The sequence below is a fragment of the Brassica napus genome, chromosome C8, assembly GCF_020379485.1.
Source record: "Brassica napus cultivar Da-Ae chromosome C8, Da-Ae, whole genome shotgun sequence".
Classification (NCBI taxonomy): domain Eukaryota; kingdom Viridiplantae; phylum Streptophyta; class Magnoliopsida; order Brassicales; family Brassicaceae; genus Brassica; species Brassica napus.
Genome location: NC_063451.1, coordinates 13,106,620 through 13,129,269, shown reverse-complemented (window position 1 = coordinate 13,129,269; position 22,650 = coordinate 13,106,620). Strand labels below are relative to the sequence as shown.

Sequence of the window (22,650 nt, the reverse complement as noted above, 5' to 3'; positions counted from 1 at the left end):
TCTGCCCATTTAGAATAGCAAGAATATAGATTCTTCCTGGACTTCTCTGCTTTCCTGGCCGTGTTTAGGCTGTTGTCAATATTTGCGGTTTTCGGGATCCATGTTTCAATCTGAGTATCATATGATTTACGAAAATGAATGAGCATCTTGTCGAAAACATTTTTAGAATTTAAGAATAGCCAGGGATGATCAGGAGGTGCCAAGGATGATCAGGAAGATTTGCCAGTTGATGAGATTTTGGCGACAGATCAAGGCGCGAGAGGAAGGATAGTGAGACCGTGGAGAGAGGTGGATGGGCGAATTTTGATTCTCGGATTTCGCTCCATCTCTTTCCTTATCCGAGATTCTTTTCCTATGATTGTTGTTAGACTTTCGAAGGTTGTCAAATGTTGCCAACTTTAGTTTTACGAAAGTTTTTTCGAAAAATAATATCGAGTTTAATTTTACGAAAGTTATTCCGCACAATGTTATTGATTATAATTTTATGAAACTTGTTTCGTAAAAAGTTGTCGAGCTTAATTTTTGCAAAGGTTATTTCGCAAGATGTTTTCGAGCATAATTTTACGAGATTTGTTCCGTAAAGAAGTTTTCAAGTTTTGGTTGTACGAGAACCGTGACGAGGTTAATTATTGCAACCAAACTTAATCAGAAGTTTTTCTCATATCCATGGGATTGATCCGTGGAAGTTTCGAGTAGTTTTTTTCCGAAGTAAGATTTAGGTGAAAACATCGACAACTCGCGAATTTGTTACTATAGAAGTGATCTTATTTCGCGAATTTGTTACTCGATAACAAAACGAATTTATAGAAAAGGTAGATCTTATTTCGAATTCGCGTAAGAGCGTTGCGATCATTACAAGAGAATATAAAATCTTCGGCCGCAAGAGCTGTCAGCGAATTACCTAGTTCTAGCAACCTAAAACCGTAAACCTAGTTGAGTCGCAGCTCGATAACAGAAGACGAAAAAGATATGAAAAGGTTTTGATTGATTTCGGACTGAACCTTATGAAAGGCTGCCTATGTACCCCTTTCGAGGATCAAGCCGAATGTAGTTCAGGAGTGAACCAAGAGATCGAACTGCTTGTGGCGTTCATCTGGTAATCGGGTGCCAGTCATAGAAATAGAGCATGTTGAGAATAATGCCTTAAAGTTTCTAAGTGCCGAGAGTTTGCTGTGTCTCTCATCCCCTTTGCCTCTCACCTAGGACTACTTATATACTTGATCCTAGGTCGGTTTGCGCCTTTCCCCTTTTGCCCTTAAGCCGTCATAGCTCAAAAATGGAGATATTCCAATTTTCCCGATCTTCGTGATTATCTTCGGAAATTTCACATTTATCCGCGGAAAACTTGACATTTATCTTGCCCTACGAACCAAGCATAAACCGTCATAAGGCTTATGGGTTTTCAGTTAAGAAATTGTAAGTGGGCTTCGAGTTGCGTTTTAGGTCTCTTTGGGCCTTCTTTGACTTGAAACGTTTATTATGGTTTCTTCGATAAAAACAAATTTCCCACGGTTTTTATCATAAAGTTTGATTGATGACTTTGAGTGATAAGAAACAAAGAATGGTTTAACCATGGCCTACGGGAGATAGCATTAAAAAGTAGACGATAATGCATGGATTCGTGTCGTATCGACGTTTTGGGAAAGTTCGGTCGTTACGTAGCGACCGAGCTTGGCTGGAGCTCGGTCGCTACGTAGCGACCGAGCCGTGTTCGTGCTCGTTCGCTATGTTGCGACCGAGCTTGGCTTGAGCTCGGTCTCTATGTAGCGACCGAGCCGACAGATGGTGCATTAATTTTTCTAAGGCCCGAAAGTCTTGTTTCCTGACCCTGCAATCACCACATGACATTTTCCCGTGTTTTGGCTTCATTCGCACGATATCGCGAATCACTTCCCGATAGATCACCCCACTACAAGAAAATAAATGTATTGTGACGAAATTTTCCGTCACGATAGCAAAGAATTCGTAACAATATTATCATAGTTACGTTTTTGTGACCAATTATTAATGGTTGCAATACGTGTGTCATAAATTTTCTGGAGTAACAAAAATGTCACAATTTCTTGCGACTAAATTTTTTGTAACAAATCGTCACACATAGTTACGTTGTATATTAATAACAAAACTGTAGTAATTTCTTACTTATTAAATTGTATCAAACTGTCTTAATTTGTGACTATTTAATGTGACAACTATATCACTTCTAGTAACGGATCTATTGTCACAAAATGTCACTAATATTGACGACATTATAGTTTTTTTACTGTGTCACCGATACTGACATTATATATATTGCCCCAAACTGTCATTATTTATAACTAATTTAAAATATTAATTGTGTAGCCTTTTTTTTGGTCAATCTTTTTTGTAGCCTATTATAATCAAAAATTTAGTCACAAAACATAATGATCAATGACGAACGAAATAATATTTATCCGTTACTATAATTGTGTAACAAAATATTTGTATTTTGTAACCTTCATTATGTTATTAATTTGTCATAATTAAACCTCACAAAGTATGACAGTAGTAGTAACATCTCAGTTTCAATTGGTTACTCTATAAATCGAAATAAAAATAACTCGGTTTACAAAATGAAATTGGTTTAAAATAAAATTAGGTTTAGATAACTTAACCAAATCATTAAAAAAAATTCAACCCTAAAAAAATAAGCGGCCATGCCTGCCTCGCCTTGCCTCCTCCAGCCGCCATGTGTGGCCTTGCCTCCGCCGTACAACAGCCACTACGACCACGGCTGGTCTTGTCTCCTCCACCATCAAGCTTCTTCTGCATCCTCCACCATCAAGCTTTTTCTGCATCCTCCACCCTCCTTTACAAAAAACAAACAAAATCAGATTCAAAGAGAGAGACAAAGACAGCGACAGAGAGATATATGTCAAACCGTGGAGTGGTGGTGAACGGTGAGCGTGACATCAAATGATGGAAGACAGAGATACCACTCATTCAATTCTTCAACCTGCACCAAAGTCAAAGTCACGCAGAAGAGAGATGATGGAAGTAAAATTTATAATAAACGACCATTAACGGAGGTGGTAGAGAAGATGGAGAGCGATGAAGGCAGAGATCTTGCGAGGGTGGAGAGATCTTCTGACGAAAGAGAAGAGAGGAGATGCGGAGGCCAGCAGTGAAGAAAGCTATGTATGGAGATCTGAAGAAAAGGAATAACTTTGGTCCCTTGGATCCAATCTCATCCGACGGTGAAAAGCTTGATCCTTGTGTTTGTGAATCAGCCAATAGGAATTTTTTTAGTTGTTATACTTTTTTTCTCAACTGACAGAATACATTTTATTCTTTAATGTTAGTTGTTTTAGAATTTTTGTTTCTAATCTCATTTTCGTACAGGGATAGAATTTTACTTTCTAATTTTTCTTTAGTTTTTATGTTTATTATAAGTTTTATTGTTGATAAAAAAAAGTTATTAAAATTATAAGTTTACTTCACTTAGAGTACATGTTATATAGTTCTAGAAATAAAAAATAGATTTAGAAATGAAATTTATGATATATGATTTGGAGTTTGAGGTTTAAGTTTAAAATTTAGAAAATATTTAAAAATAGTTTGAAGTATGTAATATGACTTAATGTCTTAAGATATAAGGTTAAGTATGAATATATGGTTTGAAGTATACGTAAGGTTAAAAGTTTAATTTTAAAAACTAGGGATTAAAGATTTTAAAAGAATAAATTCTGGTAAGAGTTTCTTTCCTTCCTTCAAGATTCAACATATACCAAGAACAACTAATCTAGTGGCGGACAAGCTTGCACGAGGTGCTCGGAGTCCCCCTTAAGCTGTGTTCTATGTTGATTCCACCCCACCGGCTTGGCTTTCCGAGTCGGTAGGACCTTTATCTTAGTTTAGTTATTATAGTTGTCAAAAAAAAAGAATAAATTCTGAGTTTATGTCAAAGATTTAGATTTTAAGTTTAAACTATTATATTTGAAGTTTAAATTTATGATATAGGATTTGGTGTAGTTTAGGGTTTAGATTTGAGATTTGGACTTAACTTAGGGGATTTGAGATTAAGTGTTTGGAGTATATTGGTTTAAATTTTAAAAATATATATTTGAATTGAAAGTTTAAGAATTAATTTCTAAATTTTAAGAAGATCAAATTAATTGTTTTGTATGTAAATTTAAATTTAGTGTTTATGTTTAGGGAATAGTGTATAGAAAAGTTTCATATTCAACCTCAAAAGAAAAATGATAAACAATGGTTTCTTTTTAAAACTCAAGATAAACCATTGTTATCAACGGGAGATCGTATGCGAACATGGGGCATTGCGCAGGTTTGCGGCTTTTGTGGTGAGAGAAATGAAACAAGAGATCACCTGTTCTTCGCCTGCCCATATTCTTACACGATTTGGGAATCTCTGGCAAGACCACTTGTCGGACGGAACATCAACCCAGATTGGGAATGGACAGTCAATCGGTTACGTACTATGGGAGAGAAAACACTGGACTCAATACTCGCAAGGATGCTATTCCAAACAACCGTGTACTATGTCTGGAAGGAAAGAAATTCAAGGCGTCACCAGCAACGAGAGATACAGGGGGATCAACTAAGAAGATTCATAGACAAGGCGGTTCGTAATCGCATTTGCTCTCTGCGATACACTCATGGCCACAAATTGGAAGGGTTACTAAGGAGATGGTTTACAGTTACTCTTTAGAATTCGATTAGTTTCAAGTTTGCACGTAAGACATTAAACTACTTTTAATCGTTTGTAAAAATTCCAATGTTTGATCAATAAATTTCAAATTTCATCAAAAAAAAAAAAACTTGAGCTACATAAATAAACCTTGCAAGATCACCCAAATAATTTTGCGCTTGAAAAGTTACGACATTTTTTATTTGTTATCCTTTTCAATGCATCCGTCACGAACATTTAGTTTATATATCTTCATAAACGGAGTCATAGCCTTTAGTCACATAGTTGTCGCTATGGTAACAATAAACATAGTTACAATTATGTCACATTTTTTGTCTCATTTATTTTTGTCATATTTATGTCACTAAATGCGACATAATTTGGTTACGACATAACCGGTCACAATATTATGACTAAATAGCTACTCTTTTTTTGACATAATAGATCAGTTACAAATCAGTGTATGTTATGTCACAAATATGTGACTAAGAAATCTAGTCTCAAAAAATCGTAACAATAGCTCCTTTTTCTTGTAGTGCCCATCCTGCTACTACTCCAGTTCAAGCACGCTTAGCTCTGGAGTTCTAAATGGATGTGTGCCGGAAAAGGTAAGCACACTTTGGCGACATGGGTAGCCAAATCAATTCTCTTAAGTCTTCCAACATATACCACAAACCGGAATGTTACAATTCACCTTCTCTCAAAGAACGCCACGTTCTCGTTATGCTCCACGAAAGGTCACAAGACGCCTCTCGGGTCAGAACCGAGATGGCTAATCAGCTCTGATACCACTTGTATCGTCTCGTCCGGCTACGGCTAATGGGCCACCCACACCCGCTCATTCGGCCCGTGGGCTCCATCCTATCTGACGGGTAGTGCATTAGTTTTCCAAGACCCGAAAGACTTGTTTACTGACCGTGCAATCACCACATGGTGCATATAACTTGTTTCGTTTTTTGTTACATTTTGTATGAAGATCGCTCCCTCTTTTTCTCTCTAACTTTACCAATAGAAAGAAAAATATTCTGCGTCGAGATGGTTGTACTATAAATGGTCCTTTGAAGACTTTTCCCTCTCTCAGGCTCGCAAAGCTCCAAAATCATCTTTCTTCAGAGTAAATCTATTTTTTTTTTGAATTGGTAATATCTTTTCTGAGTTCTCCTAATTTTAATTTTTTCTTGATTTCGATTAATAAATTTACGATCAACAATTTCTTTTTGAGTTTCTCAACAATTGTTCTTCTTAATGGCTTGATTTGGTGTTTTCTTGGTTATTTCGAGTTCACCTCTAGGTTCGTTAATTTTTTTTATTATTATAATTGCTTAACTTATTCAGGGATTGATCATCACTCATCAGCTATCGTTTGTTTTATAAGGTTAATTCGGATATAAGAAGTGATTTCATGTATTGCCTTTTGATTTCGATTAACAACTCTAAAATTGATAATTCTTTTGAGTTTTCTCTACAATTGTTCTATCTATTGGGCTGATTTGATGTTTTTCTTGTTCATTTCGAGTTCGTCTCTGGGACCGCAAACTTTTCTGATTATAATTGCTTAACTAATTCCAGGTTGGATCATCACTCTTAGGATTCACAATCATTTCTTGTACAATGTTTGTTCAGATATTAGAATTGCTTTCAAAGCTTTCCTTTTGATTTTGACCAACAAATCTATGAACAACAATTTCTTCCTAACTTTCTCAACAACTGTTATTCTTAATGGCTAGATTGATATTTTTTTTTTTTTATCACAAATTCTTCCTAATTGCAGTGTTCATAAAAGAAAAAAAACAAACAAATTACAGTGTTTTGATGGAGTTTGGTTATTTCTGTTGTAACAATTGTGAGAAGAAACAGATGCGGAAACAGATGAATAAAAACGATGTAACAACGACACATAGATTTAACGTGGTTCACCAACTTGGCTACGTCCACGGGCAAAGAGAGATCTTATTATTGGAGGCGATTTTGAGTTTACAGAGTGCAAGTTCAGGGTTACTTCGAATACAAGATATATATAGTAACATCTCGCATCTAAAACCCTAGACTAAACGGACTCATGGGCTTAAGCCCACGATCAGATGTAACATCCATAATAACTTGATGAAACGCTCTTGATGCAACCGAGTTGGTATGATGAACGTGATGTAACATCCATCGCCTATATGTAACATCCAGATTCAAGGCATATCAACAATTCTCCACCTTGACTTGAATCCTCTCAATAACGGATGTACCAGATGCAACTTCAAGTGCCAAATGTACCAGATGCGCTTCTCTGCGCTAGATGTACCATCGCTCTCTTTGCCTCAGATGTCCCTTCGGACCAGATGTGCTGCTTAGACGAACCAGACGCCATTTAATGGCCAGATGCTCAACTAGAGCCAGACGTTCGTTATCAGCCAGATGTCCCAATAGACCAGACGTCCTTACGGACCAGATGTCCTTACGGACCAGATGCCCCGACGAGCCAGATGCCCCAACGGGCCAGATGTCCTTGCGGACCAGATGCCCCTTAGGGCCATACTAACAGTTTGAGATGTTTAGAAAGTCTAAGCAATGCTTAAACTTGCTGTGAGGAACCGACTTTGTGAACATGTCAGCAGGATTATCTGCAGTTCCTACTTTCTTCACTTCAATTCGCTTCTCATCTCTCAAGAAGTGATATCTCACATCAATATGCTTCGTTCTCTCATGATGAACCTGATCCTTGGCTAAGCATATAGCGCTCAAACTGTCACAATACACAGTAGCCTGATCTTGATGCAAACCGAGATCATTAACCAATCCTCCAAGCCATATTCCTTCCTTCGCAGCTTCTGTCAGTGCCATATACTCTGCCTCAGTAGTAGACAAAGTCACTGTAGACTGTAAAGTCGCCTTCCAGCTAACCACAGAGCCGCCCATGGTGAACACATAACCGGTCATAGATCTTCTGCTCTCCACATCTCCAGCATAATCAGAATCAGAAAACCCTGTTACCAATCGCGGATTTTCGCATCCATAGATGAGACCAACATCAGATGTACCCTTCAGATACCGGAAAATCCGCTTCACAGCTGCCCAATGCTCCTTCTCAGGTTGTCCCATAAACATGCTAACCACACTGACTGCATGTGCCAGACCTGGTCTTGTGCAGACCATTGCATACATCAAGCTTCCTACAGCGCTAGCATAAGGAACTCGAGATATATACTCTGTCTCTTCTTCAGACTGAACATCATACATGGTAAGATGAAGATTTGATGCACACGGAGTACTAATAGGTTTACATGAAGACATTTCGAACTTTGTCAACACCTTATTAATGTAGGCCTTCTGTGACAAGCACAACTTCTTCTTCTCCCTATCTCTAAAGATCTCCATCCCTAGAATCTTCTTTGCTGCACCCAAATCCTTCACTTCAAATTCAGAACTCAGAAGCTCCTTCAGCTTCTTGATGTCACACATCTTCTCTGCAGCTATCAGTATGTCATCCACGTAGAGCACCAAATAGATGAAGGTGTCATCTTTCAATTTTCTCATGTAGACACAACAATCATAAGGACTTTTGATGTAGCCCAACTTGATCGTATAGCTGTCGAATCTCTTGTACCATTGTCTGGGAGACTGGTTAAATCCACAAAGTGACTTCTGAAGCGTACACACATAGTCATCCTTTTCAGGAACTCGACAACCATCTGGCTGAGTCATGTATATCTCCTCTAGCTCTCCATGAAGATACACTGTCTTCACATCAAATTGCTCAAGCTCCAAGTCCTGACGTGCTACCAGCGCTAGCAACACTCTGATGGACGTATGTTTGACCATCGATGAGAATATCTCATTGTAGTCTACTCCATCTCTCTGACTGAAACTTCTTGCAACAATCCGAGCTTTATACTTAGCTCCTTCTGCCAGTGATGCTCCATCCTTAATCTTGAAGACCCACTTGCATGTAACATCCCTTCTCTCCGATGGTAATGTGACCAGGTCCCATGTATGATTCTTCTGATGAGACTCCATTTCGTCTCCCATTGCTGCATGCCATTTCTCATACTCGGGACAAGAAACAACTTCCATGTAAGTGGATGGTTCATACGTATCCACTTCCTCTGCAACCTGAAGTGCACAATCCACCATATCATCAAAACGATATCTCTCTGGTGGCCTGACATCAGCCCTTCTTGGTCGATCCTTCGCGATTCTACGCTTCGTAGCATCAGGCAGTTGAGTCTCTGTAGACTCCAACTGAACTTCTTCTACACGCTCCTCTTGATTTTCTGTGTGTCCTTGCACATTGATCACGTCATGATCATCTCACAGCTCCACATGTTTATCAGTGCTACCTTTCTCTGCTTCAGAACTGGACCATGAGCTTCTAACCATAGATGCTTCATCGAAAACAACATTCCTGCTTAAAATCACTCGGTTTTTTTATGGAGACCAGATCCTGTATCCCTTGACTCCATCGCCGTAGCCCATAAAAACTCTCTTCCTTGCTCTCGGCTCTAGTTTACCTTCACTTACATGATAGTAAACAGTGCAACCAAACACTCTTAGAAGTGAATAATCAGCAGATCTACCTGACCACACTTCAGAAGGTATCCTTCACTCGATGCCTGTGTGGGGACCAGGATTTATCAAGTAACAAGCCGTTTTGACTGCTTCAGCCCAAAACCGCTTCTCCAGACCAGCATTCGAGAGCATGCACATCGCTCTCTCTAGCATTATCTGGTTTATCCATTTTGCAACACCATCTCGCTGTGGTGTTCCCCTGTCTGTAAGATGCTTGGCAGATGTTGCTTCCTTACAAAATTGTTTAAACTCTTTCGAGCAGAGTTCCAAACCAATATCAGAATGAATCATATCTTGCTTTGACAGATGTTGCATCCCACGCTCACCTATATGTCCAAGCCTCATATGCCACAGCTTAGTCATATCTTCCTCTGAGATCTTTGGTGATGCAACATTTGCTGAACCTGTAACGGTAGTACCCTTCAGCAAATATAGAGTACCGTTCATGAAACCCTTCAGAATCACATCAGAACTCTTGCAGACATTCATAACTCCATCACCACCCGAATATTTGAACCCTCTACTGTCCAAAAGACTCATGGATATTAAATTCTTCGTCATTGATGGAACATGCCTAACCTCGTTCAATGTGCAGAATCTACCATCATGTGTCCTGAGCTTGATTGAGCCGATCCCAGCAATCTTGCAGACAAAATCATTTGCCATCTTAATCTTGCCGTCAAGTACCTCTGTGTACTTCGAAAACTACTCTCTCCTCGGTGTCATATGGTAGGATGCTCCTGTATCCAGAACCCACACATCAGAAGAGTGTGTGTGTCCGTGCACAACAAGAGCGATGTCACTATCAGACTTGGCTTCATCCTCAGCTACTGCAGCAGATCCAGACTGTTGCTCCTTCTTCTTCTTGGGACAGTCTGACTTCCAATGTCCCTTCTCTTTGCAATAGTTGCAAATATCAGTTGGCTTAGGACCTTTTGGAAACGATTTTCTGTCTTTCGACTTCCTTTTGTTCCCATGTCCCTTCACACCACTGACAAACAATCCCGAAGCTTGATTGACTGTCCCTGAGCTGGATGCCTTATGGCATAATTCCCAACTGTGAAGCGCCGACCTAACTTCTTCCAGTCTCACTGTATCTTTGCCAACAATGAATGATTGCACGAAGTTCTCGAAAGAGTTCGGCAAAGATACCAACAGGATTAGTGCAGCGTCTTCATCCTCCACCTTAACATCGATGTTACGCAGCTCCATTAATATCGAATTTAACTTGTCAAGATGGTCGCGAAGCTCAATACCTTCTTGAATACGCAAGGCAAAGAGGCGTTGCTTCAGAAGTAGCTTGTTCGTTAGAGATTTTGTCATGTACAAGCTCTCCAACTTCTGCCACAAACTAGCAGCAGTTTTCTCATCCGACACTTCGATGATGATCTCGTCTGCTAGACACAACAAAATTGTTGAGAACGCCTTCTCTTCTAGAGTCTCCAAATCAGCTGCTTCAGATTTCTTCTCTGACAATGGTCCCCAGATGCCTTGTTGCTTCAACAACGCCTGCATCTTAATCTGCCAAAGACTGAAGCTATTTCTCCCATCAAACTTGTCGATCTTCGCTCTTATTCCAGACATCTTCTCACTAGATCACAACCCGAAGCTCTGATACCAGTTTGTTGTAACAATTGTGAGAAGAAACAGATGCGGAAACAGATGAATAAAAACGATGTAACAACGACACAGAGATTTAACGTGGTTCACCAACTTGGCTACGTCCACGGGCAAAGAGATCTTATTATTGGAGGCGATATTGAGTTTACAGAGTGCAAGTTCAGGGTTACTTCGAATACAAGATATATATAGTAACATCTCGCATCTAAAACCCTAGACTAAATGGACTCATGGGCTTAAGCCCACGATCAGATGTAACATCCATAATAACTTGATGCAACGCTCTTGATGCAACCGAGTCGGTATGATGAACGTGATGTAACATCCATCGCCTAGATGTAACATCCAGATTCATCATACCGACTCGGTTGCATCAAGAGCGTTGCATCAAGTTATTATGGATGTTACATCTGATCGTGGGCTTAAGCCCATGAGTCCGTTTAGTCTAGGGTTTTAGATGCGAGAGATATATCTTGTATTCGAAGTAACCCTGAACTTGCACTCTGTAAACTCAATATCGCCTCCAATAATAAGATCTCTCTTTGCCCGTGGACGTAGCCAATTTGGTGAACCACGTTAAATCTCTGTGTCGTTGTTACATCGTTTTTATTCATCTGTTTCCGCATCTGTTTCTCTCACAATTGTTACAACAAACTGGTATCAGAGCTTCGGGTTGTGATCTAGTGAGAAGATGTCTGGAATAAGAGCGAAGATCGACAAGTTTGATGGGAGAAGTACAAGATGACATGCTGATAGCTGCAGAGAAGATGTGTGACATCAAGAAGCTGAAGGAGCTTCTGAGTTCTTTCATGAACATCCAATTTAATTTTCTTCCATCTTTTCACAGATAATCATGGCATAAGCTCCGGTTGTTCGAGTTTTTCCTAGACGCGCTTTTAGACAATATTACTTATGGGATTGTGTGAGGGGATCTCTGCCCTATTGCAACACTGATCACCAATAAATGGCACTAACTGAAGGATTGAACTCTAAGCAGGAAGATCTTTTGATTTTTAAAATACTTAATCTCAAGACTTAAAATCAATTTTGTGGTGTGGCTTCGATCGATCCAGAGATTCTCACACATCTACCATGGCAATGGGATGAGTTTGACATTACTGGAGAGGATGGAGAATCTGCCAGCTCTTGGGTGTTCATCTCAGAAAGCGTCATATCGACTGATTAGAGAGAGAGATATGTGAACAAAGAATTGCGTTGGTATTACATGTACCTCTATTAAGAAAATATTTGAGTTGGTTAAGTTCCAGTAGAATAGATTTGGGTAGCTGAAAGAGGTTCATAAACAAATACTAAGACTAAGAGTGCTCAAAAGAAGATGATCGACACAATGGTATATTAATTTTTATGTTTTCTTCCTTTTTTATCTGAATAATAATTGATGTTACTAATCCGTGTTGGTTTCTCACGATGATAATAGGTATAATGCTGGAAGAAAACGCTTATCTTACACTGAATCATGTAGATAATCTTGTCGATGAACTTTTAAGTAGCATCCCTTTTTCTCGAGATTACTACTCAGAACTTTGACTACATAGAAATCATGATTACGAGATTATTTTCTGGTTCTAACGATGTAAGGATCATGCAGGATTTGACATTATTGGAGCCTGATCGATGAAATAGAAGAGTCATCTTGAGAGATCTTGAGAGTAAGGATACCTAATCCATAATAATTAATAAGAGATGATAATATAGTGAGATGTGAAGTACGGTGTCGTAACAGGTCTGGGCTCAACGTGCCTTATGTTTTCGGTTCAGAAATGGTCAAAGAGTGTTGGGCTTATCTGGTAACATGAAGAAGAAACGAGTTTAGCTCGTTAAGCTTTGCACAGCAGGTGAAGCGAGTTTGTAACAAAAGGGAGTAGGTCCCACAGGCCGTTAGATCGTCGTCTTCATCATCGAAACAGAGAGTGAAAAGAGCAAAGTTTTACAGAGAGAAAAGGGAGAGGTTACGAACACCGGAAGAGATTGAAACGACTGAGATAGAGGAGATCCAGTAGTTGATCGCAACTCTTGAAGTCACCGTACAATCTCTGGTTCAAGCTACGAGCCTTCTTCTTCGTAGGATCTGGAGGTTGAAAGACTGTCATCTCCCTCGTAGTCGGTGACATACTCCTCTCCGGTTACTGCTTCGTGTATCTGCTTGTAATAGCTACACAGAGAACACGATCGATATCAGGTTGTGATATCTACACTTGTAATCAAACTGACTCTAGTGGATTTCTAGCTGAGCTAGCTCCGGTGAGTATAGCGGCTTCTTGTGGGAACCGAAATTCGCACTGTCGATTTCCATTTAAATAAGGAAAGTAGGAGAACCCTAATTTCCCAGAGGTCCCGGATATCTGCTAATACCACACGCCAAGCAATAAGAACATGAAACGAGAACAGTAATAAAATAAGAAATCGAAAAAGAGAGCAAGCTAGTTCTTATTCCGAATCTGCGTTTGAGCGTTTACAACAAGGTAAGTGCCTGGGCTACGAGAGCTGTCGGCGAGATTCCTAGTTCTAAAACCCTAAGACGGCAAAAACCTAATTGAGTCGCAGCTCGAATAACAAAAACGGAAAATTGCCTAAAATCACTCTAAGTGCTAAGTTTGTTGTGAAAAAGTCCTCCCCCATGCCTCTCGCCTAGGACTCCTTATATACTGGCTCCAAGGTCGGTTTACGCTTTTCCCCTTCTGCCCTTAAGCCGCCATAGCATAAAAATGGAGATATTTTATTTTTCCGATCTTCGTAATTATCTTCAAAATTTCGTATTTATCCGCGGAAACTTGACAGTTATCTTTCCTTGCGAACCAAGCGTAAACCGTCATGCGGCTTACGAGCTGTTGGTTAAGAAATCGTAAGTTGGGCCTCGAGTCATGTCTTAGGTCCCTTTGGGCCGTCTTCCGACTCGAAGCGTTTATTACGGCTTCTTTCGATAAAGAACGAACTTTCCGCGGTTTTTACGGTAAAGTTTGATCGATAACTTAGAATGGCTGGGAATCGTGAAATGGGTTCGCTACGGTCTTTGGGAGATAGCATCGAAGGGTAGACGAGAACGCATGGACTAATGTCGTATCGACGTTTCGGAAGAGCTCGGTCGCTACTTAGCGACCGAGCGCTCTATCGCTATGTAGCGACCGAACTTCGGTTCGAGCTCGGTCGCTACGTAGCGACCGAGCAAACGCTCGAGCTCGGTCGCTACGTAGCGACCTAGTTCCGGCTCGAGCTCGGTCGCTACGTAGCGACCAAGAGGAATGGACGTTCGGTCGCTACGTAGCGACCGAGCCTTGGCTTGAACTCGGTCGCTACGTAGCGACTGAGCGGAGCACGTGTTCGGTCGCTTCGTAACGATCCTTTTCGAGCTCTTGTCCGATTACTCGCGTTTCCTCCGCGATGCTTTTCGTAAAGAAGAATCTATTTCGGAAAAGTATTTGTCGAAGAAGGATTCTACGTTTTTCTTCTTCGGAGATTTGGACGTTAACTTCGTCGTAACCGTTTTTTCGACCCCAACAGTTAGCCCCCCAGCTCGTTGGGAGCGTGGATTTCTAGCGAGATCCCAATGCGCGGTATGGCGAGTTCGGACGAGATTGGTGTATTTGGGCGAAGTTCGTGTCCAAAAATCCGCAAGTAAATAGTAATTTCTCATGCCTATAAGAAGGGAGGTAATTTCTTCACTATCTTCACACTTACTCATTCTCATAGAGAGGTTTTCTTGAAAAGTTCTTTCTCTTTCTCTCTATCATTTCCTTCTTAATTAAAAAGAAAAACACGAGATGTCGAGTAAGAAGAGGAGTTCGAAGAAAGGGTCCTTGCCCGCGAACGTTTCTGAAGAGCTTCGAGTGCCGAAGATGGAATTCGTTCCTCATTGGGTAGACCCAGCCGAGAACGAGGCATGGTGGGTGGCGTGTTATGGTTCGATCACGCCTCCCAAAGAAAAATCGTTCCTGGTCATGAACCATCACCCGGTGGAGGCAGGTGCACCGAGTAGGAGTACTAGTGAATTCCTCGAGGTCATGCGGTCATTCTACCATATTTCGGACGCGGTGTAATTCAGGGTTCCTCCTCAAGGAGAATGCGCTAGTAGTCCCCCGGAGGGCTACTTTACTTGTTACGAAGCATTCGTGGTGTGCTGCCGTTTGTGGTTCCCGATCCCCGAGATTATCGTCCGTGTGATGGGTCGTTTCGGGGTGGCGATAAGCTAACTGAATCCTCTTGGCATCCAGCACCTCATAGGAATCCTGATCTTGAGCTACGAGCATGGTCTCTCTCTCACCGTCAATCACTTCGAAGCGCTTCTTCGGTTACAGATCATCAGGGATACGGACACGTACAGACTGGTTCCTCGGAACTTCATGTCAGTGGTAAAGGGGTTTACTTCAAACTTCAACTCGTGGAAGAAGTTTTTCTTCTTCGTTCATGTAGACGCAACGTCCGTTGAGGAGAGTTGTATCCCACTGTTTCGGAGGTTGCCGAACGATCGTCCCTTTATCAACCCTCTTGCTCCGTTTCCTGAGGACATTATTGCGATGAGGGATCTGCTCAGGAATGGTCCTTTTTTCTGGACTTCCTTTACGCCGAAGAGAGTTCGAAAGGCGCTGAGGTTCGTGCATCCTAGTCACGCTTTGGGTGGAGAAACAAGGAGCGATTCCGAACCTGAAGACCAAGGTCCCAACGCCGCTCCCACGATTGTGACGGGGCTGAACTCTTCGAAGGGGAAAGATATTGATCTCGGTGACCTGGAGTTTTCAGTGGACGATTGCATGCTTCCAGGATGGAATCCGAACCTTGCTTTCGGCGATGGAAGGGTACGAGCGAGGTCCCTATTCCGGACTTTGATGATTTCTTCGCTGGTCTTCCGTCGGGCTTTGATGCTTCTCTGGCCACGAACGAGTCGGGGAGGCCGAAAGTCATCGCGGAAGGATCTCGTATCATTAACGGGGTATAAACTTTAAGAATTTTGACGATCATTATTATTATTTTTTGCTTATAACGTGTCAATCGGTTTTATAGGGTTTGAACTTGCTTGGATCGGCCATTGAGGCGAGCCATAGAGAGGCCATGATCTATCGCTTTAAAACGAAGAAGGCGTAAAAGGATCTTGCTCGCATGCGAGACGAGATGTTGGCGCGGGACGCTCAACTCGCTCGTGATCATTCCAGGGCTGTTCGTAGGGTGGAACGGAAGGGCAAGAGGGAAATTGTCGAGGTGATGAAGACTCATGCTTCTCAATTTCAGGTTGAGTACGAGAATCTTAAGGGCGCTTTCAACTCACTGGGCGACTTCCGTGAGTGTCGCGGCTCCGTCGGGAGCCTTTGGAAGACGCAGGCGGATGACTACGTTTTCGAGCGGGAGATGGAGTTAATGAAGGGTGGCATGAAGGATCATGCACACGCTGAGGCGATCATTCCTCCGATCGATGGGAAGATTCAGGGATTCTGGGATCCCATCCCGGTTTCTCCTGTTACCGTAGAAACCGCGACTGATTTTGCCGGTGACGATGAGGAAGTGAATTTTCCCGCGGATGCATTCGGAGCTTCATTGTCCGGGAATTTTAACTTTGATCTGTGAGCGTTTTGACGGGAAGGAGTTTTTCCCTTTATCTAGTATTTAGCGGCCGAGTGTGGCCTTTGTTCATATATGTCTGGCCGAGTGTGGCCTTCGAAATTTGTATGGGCCTATTTTGGCCATTTTTGTCGGGACTGGCCGTTGGTGGCTTTGTACCCCTACCGCTATGCGGTTTATATAATGGAAGTTTGTTTGAGTTACTTTGTTTAGAGTGGGTTTGAAGTAAACATGAGTTGTCGTCTCATATTTAACTTCGTTGAGGCGTTCAATCTGTTAGTTTGTTCGAGACGTGAGTTTTCGTAAAAATTATTTACGATCTTTCGGGAACGTTGAGATACGAACGAAGAGACATGTTTTAGGATCTCGTATCGTTTAGATATCATGTCTTTGAGATGTCTGAGACCAATGCGATGGGTTTAAGGCAAGACCTAGGTTTACTCTCGGTTTTAAGGTTTGTGCGGTGACTAGCCGGCTATCGGTTTTCCTGTTGCTATTTCTACCTGATTCGTAACGATTTAAAGTCCGCGATAGGTCCTCGGTTTATACGACTTGTATGGTACGAATCGAACATCTTTCCAGAGACAATTTTTAAGCCAACTGGAAGTGCTAGACCAAAATTTCGGATTTTTTTTGTAGCGTGCTTTCGTCCTTGTGTTGGACGTTTGAAGATCAAAAGAGTGATCAAGTTGTGTTTGTTTAAGACGGCTGATGTGTTCATCGGGGCCAATCGACGAACGGAGTGTAAGATTGGTAGTGGTCGCGTTCGGACAATTTGTTCGTATCATCTCGATTTTTAACTTGGCAACGTCTCGCAGTTATTTCGAAGACTATACGTATATTTTCGGTGCTGAAGTGAGATTGTTTTGCGATTTTGGGCCGTACGAGGCTGCTGGCAAGAGAATTAACGTTCGTAGATTTTCTAGGCGTGTTCTGAGACTTTTGCAAATGTCTTAAAAAGGAGCGACGCATATTGATCGTAAAAATTTTCGAAATCTCTATAGAATTCGATTACAATAACGCATCTTTTCCTATGTGCGAGTATACGAGTATACGCACCCACTCCCCCCCCCCCTTTTAGAGAGGGGGATAGCTGAACTCGTCTTTCAACGAGCTGCCTACGTACCCCTTTCGAGGATCAAGTCATCTCGTAGTTCTGTTTTATGCCGCGAGCATTTTAACTCGGCGGTTGTTGCCGTGCTGACCGCCTTGATCGTGATGATCGTGGCTGGGTCAGTGTTCTCTTCCGGATGTTCCGGTTGAGTTGTAGTGTCGGCTTTGGACTCATATTGAGTTTCGACACCCGAAGCGTCTGCGACAGCAGACGATGTTAAATTGTCTTTTCTTGAAATGTTGTCGGTCGAAGATTTATCAATCTTCGTGCGTTTGCGATTTGCCGTCGCAGAGGTCGTCATCTGTCTTAACTTGTGTTCCGCGAGAAAGCACTGTCGCGACTGTTTCTGAAATCCACAGATAGCTGAGACTCTGATTGGGGTCGAGAATTTGACACCCAGGTGGTATGTCGATGGAACGGCTTGCATAGCGTTGAGCCATGGGGTTCCCATGATCACGTTGTAGATGGCAGGATGATCGACTACCGCGAACTCGACGATTTTTGTGATCTCCTTGGCCATGACTGGTAGCTGAATCGATCTGAGGGTCATCGATACTTCGCCTGAAAAGCCTGTGAGCGGTTTCGGAGTTGGAGTTACTTCTCCGAGTTTGATGCTCATCCGATTGAGAGTGTCGCGAAAGATTACATTGACTATGCTTCCTGTGTCAATGAGTACTCTTCCAACTTCTAGATCTCGTATGACGAGGTCTATGACGAGCGGATCGCAGTGAGGTTGATCGATTTTGCCGGCTTCCTCCTTTGTGAAGGTGATTGAGCAGTTCTGATCATCTCGGGTAGGAGACCATGTAGGCCAGTTTGCGCTTGACTCCGCCTTCCGCTGGTAAGCCTTGATGGACGAAACCGTATCGTTGCAGAATTGCGATCCTCCGATGATCATGTTGACTCTACGACGATTGTTATCGTTCCCTTTGTCGTCTGGCCTCCTGCCGCGTTTATCCACAGATTGGTTTCTTTGAGGAGATCTCTCCACGGGAAGATTTCTGTCCGGCTTCGGGGGGCGATCGGTCTCGAGGATGAGATCTTTCACACTGGTCACTTCCGAGAGTTCTCCGGCTAGTAGCTTCGCGGCCAGCCTTGCTCCCAAGACTTTGCAGTTAGTTGTGGAGTGTCCTCGGGACTGGTGGAACTCGCAGAAGGTGTTTTCATCATATCCTTAATTGCGAGTCCACGTATTACCCGTGGTTCGGCCCTGGTCTGAGCGATCGCGTAATTGTGCGCTCCTTGGAGTTCTTCCCCCTCGTGATAGACATACTTGTCGTTACGAGGGTTCTTCTTCCTTGTTTTTGGGTCTACATCTTTCGAGGATGATCTCGCCGTCTTATGTTTTTGCGATAAGATTTTCGTTTCTTCCTCGATCATGATGTAGTCCATCGCCTTGTGGAGGGCGTCTTGGATTGTTCGCGGTGTTTCGAGGGATATCCATTTTCTGAATTTCTACTTGTACCAGAGCGCCTTTCTGAGCGCATCGATGGCCACCTTGTCGCTTATCCCGCTGACCCTAGACATTACCAACTTGAATCGGCTGATGAACTCGCGGAGGGGTTCGTCTTCCCTCTGGGACAGACTCCAGAGATCGACATCGGAAGTTTATCTATCTATGAACATAGAGTATTGCTTGAGAAATTCTGATGCGAGCTGTCAGAAACTTCCGATAGAGTTTCGCTTAAGACGCGCGAACCATTCGAGGGCTGCTCCTTCTAGATTCTCGACGAACAGGCGGTAGTAGCCGGTGTCTCTTTCGCCGTCCTTCAGCCTCGCTCTTCCCATCGTGATGTGGAAAGCATGAAGGTGCGCTCTCGGATCGGTCGTACCATCGTACTTCGGTACTTTGATTTTTCCTGGATCGGATACCCTCGTATCTGAGATGCGGGCGGTGAAAGGGGTCTTTCGAGCCCCTTCCAGTAGCCTGTCGATCTTGGGGGCCGCGCTGGTAGTGTGATGGATTTGGGATTTTACGGCTCTTACTTCTGCCGCAGTCTTGGTGATATAGTCGCGAAGATCGCGTATATCCGACGTCTCATCAGCAGATTTCTGCACTTGTCGGCGTTTACTGCGAGTGAGCTTGGTTTGTTTTTCAGCCAGCTCTTCTTGTTCGTTCCAATCGAGGATTTCCTCCCCTTCTGTCATTGGTTTGTCGAACGGAGAGCTTTCCCGAGTGAATCGGCTTCTGGTCCTCCTTGGATGCCTGTCGACGTCCTCATCAGTATTGTTGGAGACATCGCTAGGATCCAGGTCGACTTGCTCGACTCCTTTGTCCTTCGAAGCCTTCGCGGGAGGCGGAGGGTTTTCAGAGTTTCCCTTTTCAATGGGAGATTTCTCGCTAGGGTTTTGACCTGAAGGTCGTCCCTGCGCAGCTCCAGGCCTGTTGAGTGGGGTTGCAAAGTCGAGTCTTTTCCCGCGGACTTTAGTGGTTCCGCGGGGGTGGATTGCTCGAGTCCTTGCCGTTAAAGTTTCAACTTGTTTGGTCAAGGTGCTCACGAGCTTACCCTGTTCTTACGACCTTTTTTTGTAGGTGGCGAACATCTTTTTAAACTCCTCGAGCGCCGCGGCGTTGGCTGGTGCGTTGGCCGCAGATACGTCTGCCGCGGGAGTGTGGAGATCAGTGCCACTGGCTCCGTTAAGAGGAGTCTGCACGTTATCCGTGTCGTCAGTTGACATGTCTGGTTGAGCGTTATGTGGTCGAGAGTTAGATTGATCCGTACCCCCCCCCTCCTTCTAGCGCCAAACTGTGGGAACCAAAATTCGCACTGTCGATTTCCGTTTAAATAAGGAAAGTAGGAGAACCCTAATTTCCCAGTGGTCCCGGATATCTGCTAATACCACACGCCAAGCAATCAGAACACGAAACGAGAACAGTAATAAAATAAGAAATCTAAAAAGAGAGCAAGATAGTTCTTATTCCGAATCTGCGTTTGAGCGTTTACAACAAGGTAAGTGCCTGGGCTACGAGAGCTGTCGGCGAGATTCCTAGTTCTAAAACCCTAAGACGGTAAAAACCTAATTGAGTCGCAGATCGAATAACAAAAACAGAAAATTGCCTAAAATCGCTCTAAGTGCTAAGTTTGCTGTGAAAAAGTCCTCCCCCATGCCTCTCGCCTAGGACTCCTTATATGCTGGCTCCAAGGTCGGTTTACGCTTTTCCCCTTCTGTCCTTAAGCCGCCATAGCATAAAAATGGAGATATTCCATTTTTCCGATCTTCGTAATTATCTTCAAAATTTCGTATTTATCCGCGGAAACTTGACATTTATCTTTCCTTGCGAACCAAGCGTAAACCATCATGTGGCTTACGGGCTGTTGGTTAAGAAATCGTAAGTTGGGCCTCGAGTCATGTCTTAGGTCCCTTTGGGCCGTCTTCCGACTTGAAGCGTTTATTACGGCTTCTTTCGATAAAGAACAAACTTTCCGCGGTTTTTACGTTAAAGTTTGATCGATAACTTAGAATGGCGGGGAATCGTGAAATGGGTTCGCTATGGTCTTCGGGAGATAGCATCGAAGGGTAGACGAGAACGCATGGACTAATGTCGTATCGACGTTTCGGAAGAGCTCGGTCGCTACGTAGCGACCAAACTTTGGTTCGAGCTCGGTCGCTACGTAGCGACCGAGCAAATGCTCAAGCTCGGTCGCTACGTAGCGACCAAGTTTCGACTCGAGCTCGGTCGCTACGTAGCAACCGAGCGGAATGGACGTTCGGTCGCTACGTAGCGACCGAGCCTTGGCTCAAACTCGGTCGCTACGTAGTGACCGAGCGGAGCACATGTTCAGTCGCTGCGTAATGATCCTTTTCGAGCTCTTGTCTGATGACTCGCGTTTCCTCCGCGAAGCTTTTCGTAAAGAAGAATCTATTTTGGAAAAGTATCTGTCGAAGAAGGTTTCTACGTTTTTCTTCTTCGGGGATTTGGACGTTAACTTCGTCGTAACCGTTTTCGACCCCAACACTTCTCCACATTGGAGAAGTGCGGTGAACACCGGGTAAACATTGCGTGTTGTTCTTTGTGTTGTGAGTTTTGATTGCTTGATCACTAGTTAAGAAACGAAGGAATCGATCTTGAACCTTAGGAGTTAATCTGATTAAGATCAAATCGAACCTAGCTGATACCTTAACAAGTAGTATCAGAGCCAGGTTCTTGGTGAAGAGAACTAGGTTCGATCGGGATTGGCTCTGCGACGTAGCGATTCAGATCTGTGCAGAACGTAGTTGTGTGAATTGATTAACTGCGTGTGGGATCGTTATCAGGAATCTTGAAATGGAGAAGATCCATACTAAGTTCGAGATGGAGAAGTTTGATGGTTCTGGTGATTTTGGTTTGTGGAAGTTTAAGATGTTGATGCAGCTTGAGTTGCAGGGACTTGGACACATCTTAAGTAACGAAATCGTCTCAACTCAAAGAAGGAAGATGATGGTGGTGATGGTGACACTGTCACTGAAAAGGAGGTCAAGATAGATCCTCTAGCTAAGGAAAAGGATACTCGAGCAAGAAATCTCATCTGCTCAAGCTTGACAAACATTGTGTTGAGAAAGGTCATGAGAGAGACTACAGCCATGGGAGTTTGGAAAGCTCTTGAGGAAGATTATCAGACTAAGACGCTTCCGAACAGGATCTATCTAAAGCAGTGGTTTGCTAGCTAGATGATGATCGAGAGTAAGAGCATAGAGGAGAATCTCGACACATTCTTGAAGTTGGTTGATGATTTAGCAAGTCTAAACATTGAAGTGTAAGATGAGGATCAAGCAATTCATATTCTAACGAGTCTACCTCCTCAATATGATTCACTGGTTCACAGCATCAGCTTATGCCAAGGAAGCTGAGCTTGTGGAAAAGGGGCTTGGCAAAAGATCCAAGTCGACTTCCGAAGGGTTAGTAGTTTCCAGGGGAAGAAGTGACAAGAAACCAGGAAGTCAGGGAAGAAATATATCAAAGAGTAGAGACTACAGATCTAAGTCTAAAGGCAAGCCTCAACAGAAGACGAGAGAGTGTTAGGTGTGTGGAAAGGAAGGTCATTTCAAAAGAGATTGTCCAGAAAGAAAAGAACAAAAATCTTCTAGTGCTGCAAACATTGTGGAGGAAAACGAATTTCCTATGATTCTAAATGCCAGTATG

General features: G+C 42.8%; 1 long non-coding RNA gene across 1 annotated transcript; it reads right to left on the bottom strand.

The window, feature by feature from the left end:
* Nucleotides 1–1,028: 1,028 nt before the first annotated feature.
* Nucleotides 1,029–3,137, bottom strand: LOC125591461. The gene is made up of 3 exons (XR_007327485.1): nt 3,040–3,137; nt 2,903–2,977; nt 1,029–2,830 (listed from the first exon to the last, which is right to left on the bottom strand). It is a non-coding gene; the product is annotated as an uncharacterized LOC125591461 (long non-coding RNA).
* Nucleotides 3,138–22,650: the final 19,513 nt, after the last annotated feature.